General features: G+C 45.6%; 1 protein-coding gene and 1 long non-coding RNA gene across 4 annotated transcripts in view; one reads left to right on the top strand and one right to left on the bottom strand.

Annotated features, from left to right (window-relative positions):
* The window catches only part of Gm32573, a 65,585-nt gene extending 61,262 nt beyond the window's left edge, over nt 1-4,323 (top strand). Inside the window, exon 4 of the long non-coding RNA XR_001782251.2 lies at nt 3,846-4,323. This is a non-coding gene — a long non-coding RNA (predicted gene, 32573). The remainder of the gene's footprint in view (nt 1-3,845) is intronic.
* The window catches only part of Vit (vitrin), a 119,359-nt gene that overhangs the window by 100,408 nt on the left and 3,937 nt on the right, over nt 1-15,014 (bottom strand). The gene's annotated exons all lie outside the window — the stretch shown is intronic.

Below are 15,014 nucleotides of genomic sequence, written 5' to 3'. Positions count from 1 at the left end.
GCAGGAGGAACAGCAGCTGCAGCAACCCTCTCGGGGCTCTTGCATTTACATACCCTCTAAAGAGTCACCCAGAATTTCAAACATCATAACTTGCAAAAATCATCTACAGCTGGTAAAATCATGCTCCCGCCAGAGTGCAAGGCAAATGACACTCTGCTGTTGTGGACGGTCTGAAGCAGCTCCATTTACCACACTTGGATTTAAAACAAAAACATTTCCTCATAACATCTCTCTGTTTTTAAAGAAACCAAAATTCTCACTGCAGGTCACAGAGATAAACCACTCCAGAGCTGGTTTCAGGAAACAGTGTCTACTTTATTGCACAAGAGGAACCACTTATAATAGCGAAAACCTATCAACTCCTGTCCGTTAGCATATTACCTAGGATTGAACAGTGAGTGCTCATACAACCCGGGTCTCTGTGGGGAAGAAGTTACGTAGAAAGTGCGGACATCCAGAATGCCAGCTGCTGGCTACTCCTGCCACTTCAAAATTCAGTGTTCTGACTTTGGGAGCATGCATGCCTTAGAAGCAGAGTCTGCTAAGTAGGCTAGCCACCAGTTCATGCCTGCGTTTTTTTCTCTCTCTCTTTTCTTACTTTGGTACATTTTTTCCAATTTTTTATTAGATATTTTCTTTATTTACATTTTAAATGCTATTCTGAAAGTCCCCTATACCCTCCCCACCACCCTGCTCCACTACCCACCCACTCCCACTTCTTGGCCCTGGCGTTCTCCTTTACTGGGGCATATAAAGTTTGCAAGACCAAGGGGCCTCTCTTCCCAATGATGGCCAACTAGGCCATCTTCTGATGCATATGAAGCTAGAGACACGAGCTCTGGGGGTACTGGTTATTTCATATTGTTGTTCCACTTATAGGGTTGCAGACTCCTTCAGCTCCTTGGGTACTTTCTCTAGCTCCTCCATTGGGGGCCCTGTGTTCCATCCAATAGATGACTGTGAGCATCCACTTCTATATTTGCCAGGCACTGGCATAGCCTCACACAAGACAGCTATATCAGGGTCCTGTCAGCAAAATCTTGCTGGAAGGAGTTACAGAGACAAAGTTTGGAGCTAAGACGAAAGGATGGACCATCCAGAGACTGCCCCACCTGGGGATCCATCCCATAATCAGCCACCAAATGCCTGCATTTTCTCTTACACTCCACTGGCCATTGCTGGCTCACGGCAAGCAAATGCCTTTAGCTCCATTCTGACTCAGTTGGTCTAAGCTGGTACCATACTGTTTGAATGCTCTCTTACGGATTTCACCTGGCAGCCAGGTGCTATGTATGTGTGTATGTATGTATGTATGATGTATGTATGTATGTATGATGTATGTATGTATTTATGTATGTATGTATTTATGTATGTACATCCCAATCGCTGACCCCATTCTGGTCTTTCCTCACAAAGTCCCTCCTCCATGTCCCTTCCCCTATTCATCTGTGAGGTTAGATCTCTCCTGGGTCTTGCTCCACCCTGGCGCATCAAATATCTGTAGGATTAGGTGCATACTGTCCCACTGAGGTCAGACAAGGCAGCCTGGTTGGGAAATGGATACCGCAGTCAGATTACAGCTTTGAGAACAGACTCTGCTCCAGTTGTTAGAGGACCCACATGGAGACTGAGCTGTGCATCTGCTATATATGTGCCAGGGCCTCATTCCAGCCCTTATATGCTCTCTGGTGGGTGGCTCAGTCTCTGAGAGCTCCCAAGGGTCCAGGTTAGTTGACTCTGTTGGTCTTCCCTAGAATTTACCCGCACCCAAAGCTGCAAGAAGGGAAAATTGAGCGGTACGTTGGTATGGGGAGCTGGAAGAGGCTTGAACAACTTAACTGAACTTGAGGGAGCTACTCAGCCAGGCATGGAAAAGGAATGAGATTTTACAGAGAATGGAATGGGCTGCATAAGCCTTGACTGTCATGCCTAAAGAATGTGAGATCGCTCCTGTAAGCAACAGGGAGACACGGAAGGCTTAAGAATGTTATTTTTTTGCATTCATCATTTTAATAAGCCCCTTGGAGGTCTACTTTAGCCACCCCCTGGGGAAACACTCTGCAACATTGGACATAGAGAGGTGATCTAATGTTGGTGTTTGCCTGGTGTAGGTGTGGCGTTGGGGAGCACCCAACCATATTCTCTCCATGAGGTGACAAGAGCCAGCTTCCATCTGGAAACATTTAGCAGTTAGGAAGTGTTTGGGCTGTTACTTCCAACATGCTGGGATCCCTGGGGACATTTCTGTGTGAAGGGAGGCCACATCTGCAGCCTTGCTTCTCCGTTGCTGCTAGCCTGTCAGTCCTCAGTCACTTGTTGTTGGATGTGGAGGCATCATGATAGAGAGGAAAAGGAGGTTGGCATTGGGGGGAGGGGTCCTTTGCAAGGTGGATGTGGTCTCGATATGGGCAGTAACCCTTACACAAATTATAGACCTGGAGGGCTAGGTCTCAGTGACTTCATTCACTGTTGCCTCAATTTCAACAGTAACCATAAGGTGGGTACCTGAGCTTTCAGGATTTCAAGGGGTTCGGGGGCACATAGTCGTTCACTTTCCAATTCTCCCTGTTCCCATCCTCCCCTTTTGTCTTTAGGAAATTGTAACAGAAAAGTGTGTTGAATCAAGTGGTAGAGCAGACTAGCTGTTTTACTTATTCTTACTATACATTGCACTAGGTATATACAAGGCAACCCACAGATGCAATGTCAGCATACACGGTCAAGACTGAGAACAGCCTTCCAGGCTTCACTCCCCTTTCTAACAGACCTTCTGAAAAGCAGATTGATTCTAAGGTAGCAATTGCAACAACTACAGCTGGAGGTATTGGGCTGTATCTTGGACCAATCAGCAAAGAGCTCAGGTATTGTCACAAAATGAGCATCGACATGCTCTGATATCTGAAATATTTTGTGAATTAAAATGGCACCATAGCTAGAAGATTCCACATCATGAAATTCCATCTCGTGCACCTTGGTGTTTTCAGATGTGGCCTCTTACTTGGCCTGGGTCTCATTGTTCAGGCAAGGTTGGATGGCCAGTATCCTCATGGGTCCTCCTGTTTCTGCCACCCCAGTGCTGGGATTACTGGAGTGTGCCACTACGCAAAGCTTTAAAAAGCAGGCTCTGGGACTGGGAGTGAGGCCGTCCTGCTCACATATCAAGTACCTTACTGATATCGCCAACTCTCCAGCTTCTTGCTCTTTGTATTAGTCATGTCAGACTTCCTACACAGCCACTGCGGAACACCTCAAACAATGCGGTAACTTACCAGCTCATCATGAAGTAAAATCCCCACACGTATCGTTGGGCGCTGTTCATTTTTCAAAGCCCACCGGCATCTCTAACTTCAGTCTCACAAGATGCAGGACCATCAGCAGCCCAAACAATAGTCACCGAGAACGTTCCCTTGAGTTGAGGTGACTCAGCTGGTCAAAACCTATAATCTAGCAAGAAACTATACCTTAGACCAGCCGAGATCTCCCCTGGGCCTTGAGAATTGAGACTTTGAGAGTCTTGAAGTGTGTGACTGCCGAGCTGTAGGCCTTGTGGGGCCAGAGAAAGAGAGAGAGAGAGAGAGAGAGAGAGAGAGAGAGAGAGAGAGAGAGAGAGAGAGAGAGAGGTGACAGTGGGTACAGCATGGGGGGAAATAGAGAGAGGCTCCTTCATTTCTGGCGACATCCCAGGTCCCACTTCCAGGCTAAGGGAGATCCAGCTGGACCTGGCTCTTGTGCATGACGAACGGACTTCCGGGTGCTTTTGCTCCAACTAGCTTGAATTATTTTCTGTTTCTGGCAGCTTGGATTAAAACCCCTTTTGCATGCTTTTATTTATTTATTTATTTTAGCCAGGTCTCGTTTCCCTGAAAAGATGGCTGGTGGAATGAAAACTCTTCAAATGAAGCGGACGCATGCACTTCTGTTAGCATCGGAGCAAGCAATGGCTTCGTAGAGAGGCGGCATGAAGCCCCGTAGCCAGGCTCTGAGAGGAAGCATGGCGGAGGGACACAATGAGCCCTGAAGACGGGCGACCTGAAAGCGAAGCTGCCAGGACGGTGTTGTGGGGTTTCTCGATTATGACAGTACTGTGCCAGCACGGACATTTGACAGCTCCGAAGACACTTTGGTTGCTACAATTTGGCGAGGTGGGGGCAGTACTGCTTGGCACCTCATGGGTAGAGGGCAGTAGCTAAGACATTCCACAACGAACAAGCCAGCATTTCAAATAAGGCGTCAACAAAGTCTTATTTGTGTGCGTGATTATTTTTCAAGTTGTTTATGAAAATGTTGCATCAGCTGATCTTATCACCGAGGAATTTCCCTTAAGTCTCACATATACATAGGTGAATAAGGTGTGAGCTATTTATGAATACATTCCTTTCTTGGAAACTGTACTTCAAAAAAAAATTATGTGTGTGTGCAGACAGTTGCCTCAAAGTGGGATGTGTTCTGATGCCTCCCGGATCTGGAGTTACAGGGGGTTGTGAGGTGTCTGACCTGGGACTGGGGAACTAGACTTCTGTCCTCTGGAGGAGTTACATAAGCTTTTAACCACTGAGGCATGTCCCCAGCCTAGGGGGTCCCTTTTGCTCACTGAGAAAATCCCACAGCAGAGGTGTTCATCCGTGGCCACCAGTTGGACTGAATAGCTCCTGTATGTGCCATGACACACACGTGTACATGCACGTGCCACTTATCCATGTGGCATTTTTCACATTTCCGCAGGACCGAGCAGGAAAGCTCTTCTTGGTATGTGTTTGAGGCCATCATTTTGTACCTCGTTAAGAACCGGCCATATGGTAATGCTTACTGCATCCACAAACACTTCCCCAATAGTGACTTCCAGGGACATTGCAGATAGCAATTACATCTCCCAAGTGGTAGTTTAGATCTTAGACCTCCAGTGGTGGGGGGTGGGGGCGAGGTGGGGCATGCACTGGTTTGCAGGCATGCGGTGGGGTGGGGGTGGGGTGGGGGTGGGGTGGGGGCATGCACTGGTTTGCAGGCATGCAGTGATGAGCTCTACAGAACTCCTCCCGCTAGTCATCCATTCTGGGTAATGGAAAGGGTATCAAGAAAGGAACATCCGGGGAAGGAAACAAGGCCCTCTGAGATGAGGTGGGGCAGGAGGGCACCTCCCAGTTACCCTGGAAACCAAGAAAGGCTTCAAAAAATCTCATGGGGCTGTTAAACACGGGTCTCTCTCATCAGAGATGCCTCTGCCTAATGTGTTTGACACTGCTTTAGCTCTGCCTCCTCTTTGTGAGTTTCCCCTTGGGCTGCTGTGGTTAGTGACTGCCAAGGGCTATCTACTGTGGATGTAGGGCTGGGTATCTGTTTCAATTCAACTGGAAATCCCTAGAGCCTTCACTGGCGTGAACACTCTGTGCTTTGTTGTTCAGCCTCCAGTTCTGAGGCACAGAAAATCATGTCAAGCTCTGGGCTGCCCTTCCAATGGAGAGAGGAATGGGAGGGCTTGTCTGTGGGACCTAGGCTTTCCTGACTGCCTCTTGGTAAAGAATGGGCTAATGTCAGATGACAGGCCTTCGACTCTCCCAGAGCAGCGTCAAGGCACATTCTTGAGTCTGGTCGAGAAGAGGCTAGTGGAAAATGGAGGGTGTGGAGGAGCACGGGGGAGTGGCTGTGGCTGTGGCTAGAGAATTAAGGGCTGTGGAGGATTAAACTCTGGAAATTACCAGGGACAAACAGAGTCGTTCTGATGCAAGATACTAAACTTGAAAGGAAACCTCCTAGCTTCATGCCCCAGAGCTCCTGAGAGCATTCTTAGCCTAAAAGAGCTTTTTGCTTCAGCCACATGCCTCTCCTGATATTTTTGTTATGTCAGGAGAGATTTGTTCCTTTATTTCTCTTCGTGAAATTTATTTATTTATTCATTTATTTGTATTATTTTTATTGAGATAATGTCTCACCAAGCTGCCCAGGAGCTACCTAAGCTCTGAGCTGAAGTGTTCCTTCTGCCTCAGCCTCCCTGACTGTCTAGTAAGTGTAGGTGTGCCATAGTGGGTCTGTTTTTTTTTTTTTTTTGCAGAAAGTTCTGGAAGTTTTAAGTATACCCAATAACAACGGTCATTTCGGAACGCTCACTAAGTGCTACACTCCACACTCACTAGGACTTATGGACTTCTCACGGTTAATAGACTCAGAAGAGTACTTCTATGTCCATCTGCTTTCCAGACGAGAGAATGGAGATGAAGAGAATGTTAGCAAATTTCTCAAGATCTGTTAGCAAATTTCTCAAGGTTGTAGAGGATATGTGACTATCCTAGAACTCGAATGTCAGACTTGGACTCCTTCACGCCTTCAGCATCTCATGTCCCCACTCCTCACAGCATGGGTCCATTTCCCTTCCACCTGACTCATGGATCATAGGCATTTAAAATATTCGCTTGACAAGAGTTAAATTTCAGGCTGTAAAGCATACACATTGGGTAGTAAAAGTTGTCATAATTATAAAGAATCATACTGGGGTCTGAACTCACAGAGTTCTCTTCCCCACAAATGTTAAAATGATGTACAGGCATCATTTTTATGCTTAATCAGGCATATCACTCCCAATATAGAAAGATTCTTGAGGATATTACAGTCGTGTGGTGGGATGTGAAAATGACAGGCTCTCGGACGACTCAGGACTCGGTGACGGCATCTGACTGTTCTCATGTCCCAAGGTGGCCTTCTCGAAGTTCCTCTCACTGTTTCCCAATGTGTGATGGGAGAGAGGAACTGTTAGGAAGGGAGCAAAATGCCAATGCACTTTCCCAAAGAAATTCTAGTCTCCAGTCTCTGAGCATTTCTCTTGGCTTCCACGTCCTTTTGCACAGTCTGGAGGAGGGAGCAAGCTGGGGTTCCAGTCTTTGTGCCTCTTTGGAACCCTACCTTGGGTTCCCTGAAGTGTCACTGGAAGCCACTGTGTAGTAGTACTTCAGAACTGAGACACAGAGAACTCAATTTTGACTTATGATTTATTTATACCAATTCAGGGAAGAGTATGCACTCAGCAAGACTCCCTGTGTCGCTGGGCCTCTTAGCACATGGCTACAATCTCAGCATTCAGAAGGTAGTGGCAGGAAGCCCATTGCCAGTTTAAGGCCAGCTTGGTCTACATAACAAGTTCCAGGCCAGTTAGGTCTGCATAGTAAGACACTGTGTCAAAATCCCACTAAACAAACCAACAACCAAACAAAAACACAAATAAAACCGAGCAAACAGACTCCCTGTGTGAGAGTCTTCCTGGAGAGAGTGGAGGTGGCATCTTGCAGAATCCGGAGCGTGGAAGGCAGAAGGGACAACACAGAAAGCAAGAGAGCATGGGTCAGAGGCTGAGGCTGAGGTGAGAGCACCGACGACCCGGTAGCTGCAGGTTCGAGATCCCCAATAAAGTAAGGGCGTCTCCAAAGTACACACAGCTGTGTCTTTGGGGACCTGAAACAGGCGTAACCCCTTCCTTTATAGTTTAGGGAATCTGATGCCAGCCCACAACAGTGGCAACTTTACCAGGCCTTTCTGTCACAATGACCACACCTCCCTTCCTGTGCTTCCATCCTAGACACAAAGCAGCCATTATTGCTGGCCAATGGGAACATAACACAGAGGAAGAGATAACTCAGCACCCACGTGGAAGTGGGGTGTGAGGCTATAAACCCAGAATGCCATCTTTCAGTCTTGCCTTGTATCATATACATGCCGATGAGACCTACACAAGTGAGTTAAAATATGATCAAGGTCACTGAAAACCTCGGGGGCCTGAAACACTAAGGGACCTAATCAGATTCTAATCGGATTCTTGCCTCTGGGCAAGGACTGTTCCAATGTGAGTTCTCAGTGCAGGTATCTGGGGAGTATAGAAGGGTGTGAGAAGGTCACCCTCTGAGTCCCTGAATCACATCTGTGAAAACACATCTGTGATTTCTCCTGTCCTCACTCTGTTCCAAACGCCACCCTGGCTCCCAAACATGAATCCGCTTACCCGCTCAGGGCCTTTGCCATGACGCTATGCTGATCTGCTGCCATGAAATGCTCTCCCCAGAGATTGTACAGCACTTCCTAGCTGCAATCAGGCAATGAAAATTATTCCCTCGTCTCCAATAGCTCTGTGTTTCTTGCTTCTTGCTTGTGTTTCTGCAGCTACCCCACCACCAGCTACAGACACACACACACACACACACACAAACACAACACACACATACATACACATACACACACATGCACACACACACACACACACACACAAGATATACATGCACACAAGATACACACACACACAAGATACACATACACAAGATACACACACACACACACACACACACACACACACACACATTTCCGCAGTTCTGAGAATCCTGGATGCACATGGTGGCGGCTCAGGAAATAGTAGTGGGTACTGTCGGTACCGTCATCAAACACTGCTATCTCAGTTTTCCTGAGAGGCTTATTTCTGTCTGAGTACAAATATCCTCACGGTATTGCACAAGCAGAGGCAGCCTGGGCAAGCCAGCTTGCTGTACCTTTATGTCTAAAGCATGTTTTCTGCGCGGGGACACAAAGAACCCCAGAGGGAACTCACTCAGTATTAAGATGCCAGTGACCTGATCCACTGGAAACTGCACATACTTCCTCCCACAAGGAAAATAATCTCCTCCCTGCACTTTTAAAAGCTGAGAAAAGAAGAAGAAAAAAACCTGGAGCAGGATTTCTTCTTGTAACAGCTGAAGGGTGATTTCCCACCAAGTCTTGCTGTCGGTCCACACAAAACTTTAGCTTTCTTCCAACCGAGAAAAATAACCAGAGATCTCTTTCCTGGAGTCACGTCAATACTAAGAGTGGCTTTCTTTAGTCTGTGCTGTAAGGAATGGGGGTTTCTTCTATAACAGGCTGCTAACTTCACCTTAGTGAAGATTAAGCAAACCTTTTGGAGACACCACAGCCTGTGTGGAAGACTTCCACACCACCAGACACCTTGCAACTTGGAAAGGGATTCTCCCCTGCCCCTTTTGGCTTGTGGAGACAGGGTTTCCGTGTCTCCCTGTTTGTCCTGGAACTCACTCTGTACACCAAGCTGGCCTCAATCTCAGAGACTGACCTGTCTCTGCCTCCCAAGTGCTGGGATTAAAGGCGTGCACCACCACTGCAAGGCTGGAGAGCGAGTCTTAAATCAGGAGATTGTTCAAGGACCTCCCAACCCCCACAATCCCTTTCTGTGAGTCTCTTTCTCCTCCTTTTATTGTGGAGAGGGCTCTAGTCAAGGTAGATAGCCTTTCTCAGAAGTTTGGCTCCAAAACTATGTGTTCAGAATAGCAAAGACTGACCTAACAGTAATACAACAAACAAACAAAACTCAAAACAGGACCCTCTGTGCCTGCTGTGTTTAGAATGAAAGCCTTCTTGAATTTGAACCTGAAATCTTTCTTATCTAGGACCTTAAACTTCAAGGACTTCTCAGTGTCTTAGTTTATTTATCTCTTTAAGGAGATAGCAACAACTCTTTGCCTGTTTGGTGTGGGTGTTAAATGAACTATCATATGAAAGGGTATTAATGCTATTGTTATCACCCTGGTGATAATTAATTGTTCTGTCCACACTGTCATTATCATTATACTGCCTCTATTATTTTGCAAGCTACAGTCCACCTAGACAGCAAGTTAGGACCCAACAGAGCAAGCAGTTGAATCTCTCAATAGGATGATGCTTCCTAGGGTAAACTATGGCTTGATAGAATCACCATTGCCTGATGAAAGAAACTGGTATAGTCTGAATGTTAATATCTCTCAAGGCTCACATAAATTCCTGCCCCAAAGGCAGTAGCTTTTGGAGTTGGGATCTTTGAGAATGACCAGGTCAGGTCACGAGGAGGAGGAACAACCTCATCAAAAGAGATACAAGGGACTGAGGAAATGACTCTGTAAGAGCATTGGCTGGGTAAACATGAGAACCCAAGTTCAAATTCCTAACATCTGGGTAAACTGTTGATCACAGTCATTCTCATGCTTATTACTCTGGTGCTGCGGGAGGCAGAGACAGGATCCCTGGGGATGCCTGCAGCCTATTTCCAGACTCAGGGAGAGACCCCATCTCAAGAGAATAGAGTGTAGAGTGATAGATCGTATCTCCCAACCTCTCCTCTCATCACTCTCTACCCCATATGCAGACACAGGGAAACAATGCTCTGCATGAAACAAAGTCAACTCTCACCGGACATAGAATTTGTGGGTGCCTCGATCTTGGACATCTCAGCCTGCAGAACTGAAAATATAAATTTCTATCTGTGGGTACTCAGCCTCTGGTACTTCTTACAGTAGCCCAAGTGGACTAAGATGCAAACAGGACTCATGACTGCCATTTGGCTAAGTACCCGTAGGGTTCAGCACAGTACTCTGGATATATGTGTCATCCAAAGTTCACAGTTGACAATCCTAGCCCCCATCATATTGGGATTTGAAAGTGAGACCTTAGGAGGTAAGTAGGCCATGGAGGGAGCCTGAATAAGGCCTTATCATACAGACTCAACCTCTTGCTCTCTGCCATTTGATGACTCGATGAGAATATGGTTGCCTACAAACCAAAAATCTTGTCTGTATTGTATCATAGTTCAGCCTTTGAGCAGTTGGTTCCTGTGTTGTCATTCTCTAGAGCTGCAGGGAATTAATGTTTGTTGTTTAGGACAGCTAGGTTACGGTATCTAATAGCACTGGCTGACTCGAATATCCAGAAAGGGAGCAGTTCTGTGTGCTTGTTCCTTCTTCCTCTGTTCAGAATTCTGTAAGGATCCCCTGCCAATTCTCTTGAAAATCTTCAAGAAGGTTGTATTATCTGGCCAGTCAAATGGCCAGAAAATAACACCTGCCATTTAATTCTCAAGAAGCATTGGAAAACATTAATGAAGAAAATATGTACTAGAAATGGAGCTAAATGTTTTATATAAATTCGAAGATCAGAAAAAAAAACACACTGTAAAAAAAAATTCTCTTTGTCGTCTCGGAAGCACAGTAGTGTTTCTGTGTTTCAAGATTCTGGCGGCAGCCTTGACTCGGGACAGGCTGTGGGTATCCCTGACTTCAGTTCATCCCTCTCCCTTGACCTGGAGGATGGCTGGGGATTGTTACTGAGTCACATCTGTTCTATGTGGATTTGCCATTTTCAGGTTGCCATGTAACGTAATTTTTATGGATGCTTCCATCAAACATCATATGGTGCCTGCTTTGGAGACTTCCCAGGCAGCCTGAACGTTTCTACTCATCCCTAAGGACCCCGGGAAGGCTTACAGAAAAGTTTCTAGCTGATTAAAAACAAATTCTACAGCCAGTATCCACAAATGTTTGTTTTATGGATGAGGTAACCATGGAAAATGCAATAAACAAAACAGAAATAGTTCTTGCTCCGTTGTGAACATGTTACTCCAGGCATGCTGCCGTGGAGGTGGGGGTGGGGGTTCGTTCTTTCCGTTAGGTGATTTCAGGCTGAGGTGTGTGTGTGTGCATGTGTGTGTATGTGAATGTGTATATGTATGTGTGTGCATGTGTATATGCAGTGCATATGTGTGCATGTGTATATGTGTGCATGTGTATGTGAATGTGTATATGTCTGAATGTGTGTGCATATGTGTGTATGTGCATGTATGTCTGTGCATGTGTGTGCATGTGTATGTTCATGTGTGTGTGCACATGTGTGTGCATGTGTGTGGTGTGCATGTGTATGTGCACGTGTATATGCGTGTGTGTGCATTTGTATGTTCATGTGTGTGTGCACATGTGTGTGCATGTGTGTGGTGTGCATGCGTATGTGCATGTATATGTGCTTGTGTGTGCATATGTGTGTGTGTGTTTAATGAAGAACCTAACAATCAGAACCATCAAAAAGTAACTTCTAACCTCTATAGTGATTGTCTACCCCTCTCTTGATGCATTTTCTGGAAGAATGGAAGCCATGTGCTGCCATCGCCCAAGTTCTGCCCACCCTTTTTAAAAGCAGCACTTTCCCTGTGTAGTTTCTCCCTCCCCCACCACGTCCTCCTTGTGTTTGGAGGGTCAGGAATTTTCCTGTCTTCTGGCCACTGCAGGGAAACACATCCTGATGCAGGAGCAGGGAGCTTTCTCAGTCACCACAGAAGTGGACTCTTCAATTTACCCTGACCTGAGTGAGGGACCAATCAAACCCTTGAGAAAAGTAATGGCAACTGAGTTCTTGCATGCACAAGAACCTCACAGAAATACACAAATCATTTGCTTATCCTATCCAAAGTGGTCATGTTTAAACATACCAAAGAGTGTATGTACATCAAGGGACCCATAGCTCAGAGGCACATACAGCAGAGGATGGTCTTATCTAGCATCAATGGGGGGGGTGTCCTTCATCTTGCGGAGGCTTGTTGCTCCAGTGTAAGGGAATGCTAGAAGGGTAAGATATGAGTGGGTGGGTGAGTAGGGGAGCACCCTCTTAAAGGCAAAGGGGAGGGGGATGGAATGGGGGTTTGTGGAGGGAGACTGGGAAGGGAGACAACATTTGAACTGTAAATAAATAAAATAACCAATGAATATTAAGAAAAGGTCAAAGATAATTACAGATGACACAGTTGAAGCTCTGGTTTCTTGTTTCAGTCATTAATGCAATGAAATACTTGCTACCATACCCAAATAGTGCCTGGAGGGAGTGAGCCTCCCAGGAGTGTGGACAAACCTGTGAGTGCAGATAGAACCACCACTGCTGCTCAGAGGAACCCACCCTGAACCCTCAGAACACAGGAACTGAGGGGCTGCCTGAAACTTCTGTGCCCAGAGCTGATCCTGTGCCACAGAGCTACATACACAAATACTGCCAGGAGAGAGCTTGTCTCCCAGGAGTGCCTACAAAACTGCGAACACAGATAAGACTCCCACTTCTTTCCAAATTTCTGGCCCAAGAGGGACCCTCACAAAGCCATCAGAACACAGGAACCAAGGATCATCTGGGGACAGGATCCTTCTGGTCTCTGCTCCCCAGAGCTGACCCTGAACCACAGTTCTCCATACCCAAATTTCTCTCAGAGAGAACTGGTCTCCCAGGAGTACTGACACACAGGCTTGTGAGAGAGACAAGTCAAAGTTAGAGACAACAAGACAAGCTAACACTAGAGATAACCTGATGGCTAAAGACAAGCACAAGAATATAAGCAACAGAAACCAAGACTACTTAGCATCATCAGAACCCAGTTCTCCCACCACAGCAAACCCTGGTTACTCAAACACACCAGAAAAGCAAGACTCTGATTTAAAATCACATCTCATGATGATGATAGAGAACTTTAAGAAGGACATAAATAACTCCCTTAAAGAAATACAGAACATACAAGAGAACATAGGTAAACAGGTAGAAGCCCTTAAAGAGGAAACACAAAAATCTGTGAAAGAATTACAGGAAAACACAACCAAACAGGTGAAGGAATTGAACAAAAGCCATCCAGGATCTAAACATGGAAATAGAAACAATAAAGAAATCACAAAGGGAGATGACTCTGGAGTTAGAAAACCTAGAAAAGAAATCAGAAGTCATAGATGCAAGCATCACCAACAGAATACAAGAGATAGAAGAGAGAATCTCAGGTTCAGAAGATATCATAGAAAACACTGACACAACAGTTAAAGAAAATACAAAGTGCAAAAAGCTCCTAACCCAAAACATGCAGGAAATCCAGGACACAATGAGAAGACCAAACCTAAGGGTAAAAGGTATAGAAGAGAGTGAAGATTCCAGTGGGTAAAAGACAGCATTTTCATCAACAAATGGTGCTAGAGCATATAGAAGAAGTCACATCGATCCATTCTTATCTCCTTGTACAAAGCTCAAGTCCAAGTGGATCAAGGACCTCCACATAAAACCAGATACACTGAAACTAATAGAAAAGAAAGTGGGGAAGAGTTTTGAGGACATGGACACAGGGAAAAATTTCCTTAACAGAACAACAATGGCTTATGCTCTAAGATCAAGAATTGACAAGTAGGACCTCATCAAATTGCAAAGCTTCTGTAAGGCAAAGGACTCTGTCAATAGGACAAAATGGTAACCAACAGATTGAAAAAAGATCTTTACCAATCCTATATCCAATAGAGGGCTAATATCCAATATACACAAAAAACTCAAGAAGTTAGACTCCAGAGAACCAAACAACCCTATTAAAAATGGGTTACAGAGCTGAACAAAGAATTGTCAACTGAGGAATACCACCGAATGGCTGAGAAGCACCTAAAAAATGTTCAACATCCTTAGTCATCAGGGAAATGCAAATCAAAACAACCCTGAGATTCCACCTCACACCAGTCAGAATGGCTAAGATCAAAAATTCAGGTAACAGCAGATGATGGCGAGGATGTGGAGGAAGAGGAACACTCCTCCATTGTTGGTGGAATTGCAAGCTGGTACAACCACTCTGGAAATCATTATGGCGCTTCCTTACAAAATTGGACATAGTACTTACTACCTGAGGAGCCAGCTATACCACTACCAGTCCTAGGCATATACCGAGAAGATGCTCCAACATGCAACAAGGACACATGCTCCACTATGTTCATAGCAGCCTTATTTATAATAGCCAGAAGCTGGAAAGAACCCAGATGCCCCTCAACAGAGGAATGGATACGGAAAATGTGGTACATTTACACAATGGAGCACTACTCAGCTATTAAAAACAATGAATTTATGAAATTCTTAGGCAAATGGATGTATCTGGAGGATATCATCCTGAGTGAGGTAACCCAATCACAAAAGAACTCACTTGATATGCACTCGCTGATAAGTGGGTATTAGCCCAGAAGCTCAAAATATCCAAGGTACAATTCTCAAAACACATGATACTCAAGATGAAGGAAGACCAAACTATGGATACTTTGGTCCTTCTTTGAATGGGGAAGAAGATACCCACGGAGGAATTATAGAGACAAAGTGTGGAGCAGAGACTGAAGGAAAGGCCATCCAGTGATTTCCCCACCTGGGGATCCATCCCATATACAGTCACCAAACCCAGACACTGTTGT

This window comes from Mus musculus, chromosome 17, assembly GCF_000001635.26.
Source record: "Mus musculus strain C57BL/6J chromosome 17, GRCm38.p6 C57BL/6J".
NCBI lineage: Eukaryota > Metazoa > Chordata > Mammalia > Rodentia > Muridae > Mus > Mus musculus.
The sequence above is the reverse complement of the archived record's forward strand: the minus strand, read 5'-3'. Positions and strand labels throughout refer to the sequence as shown.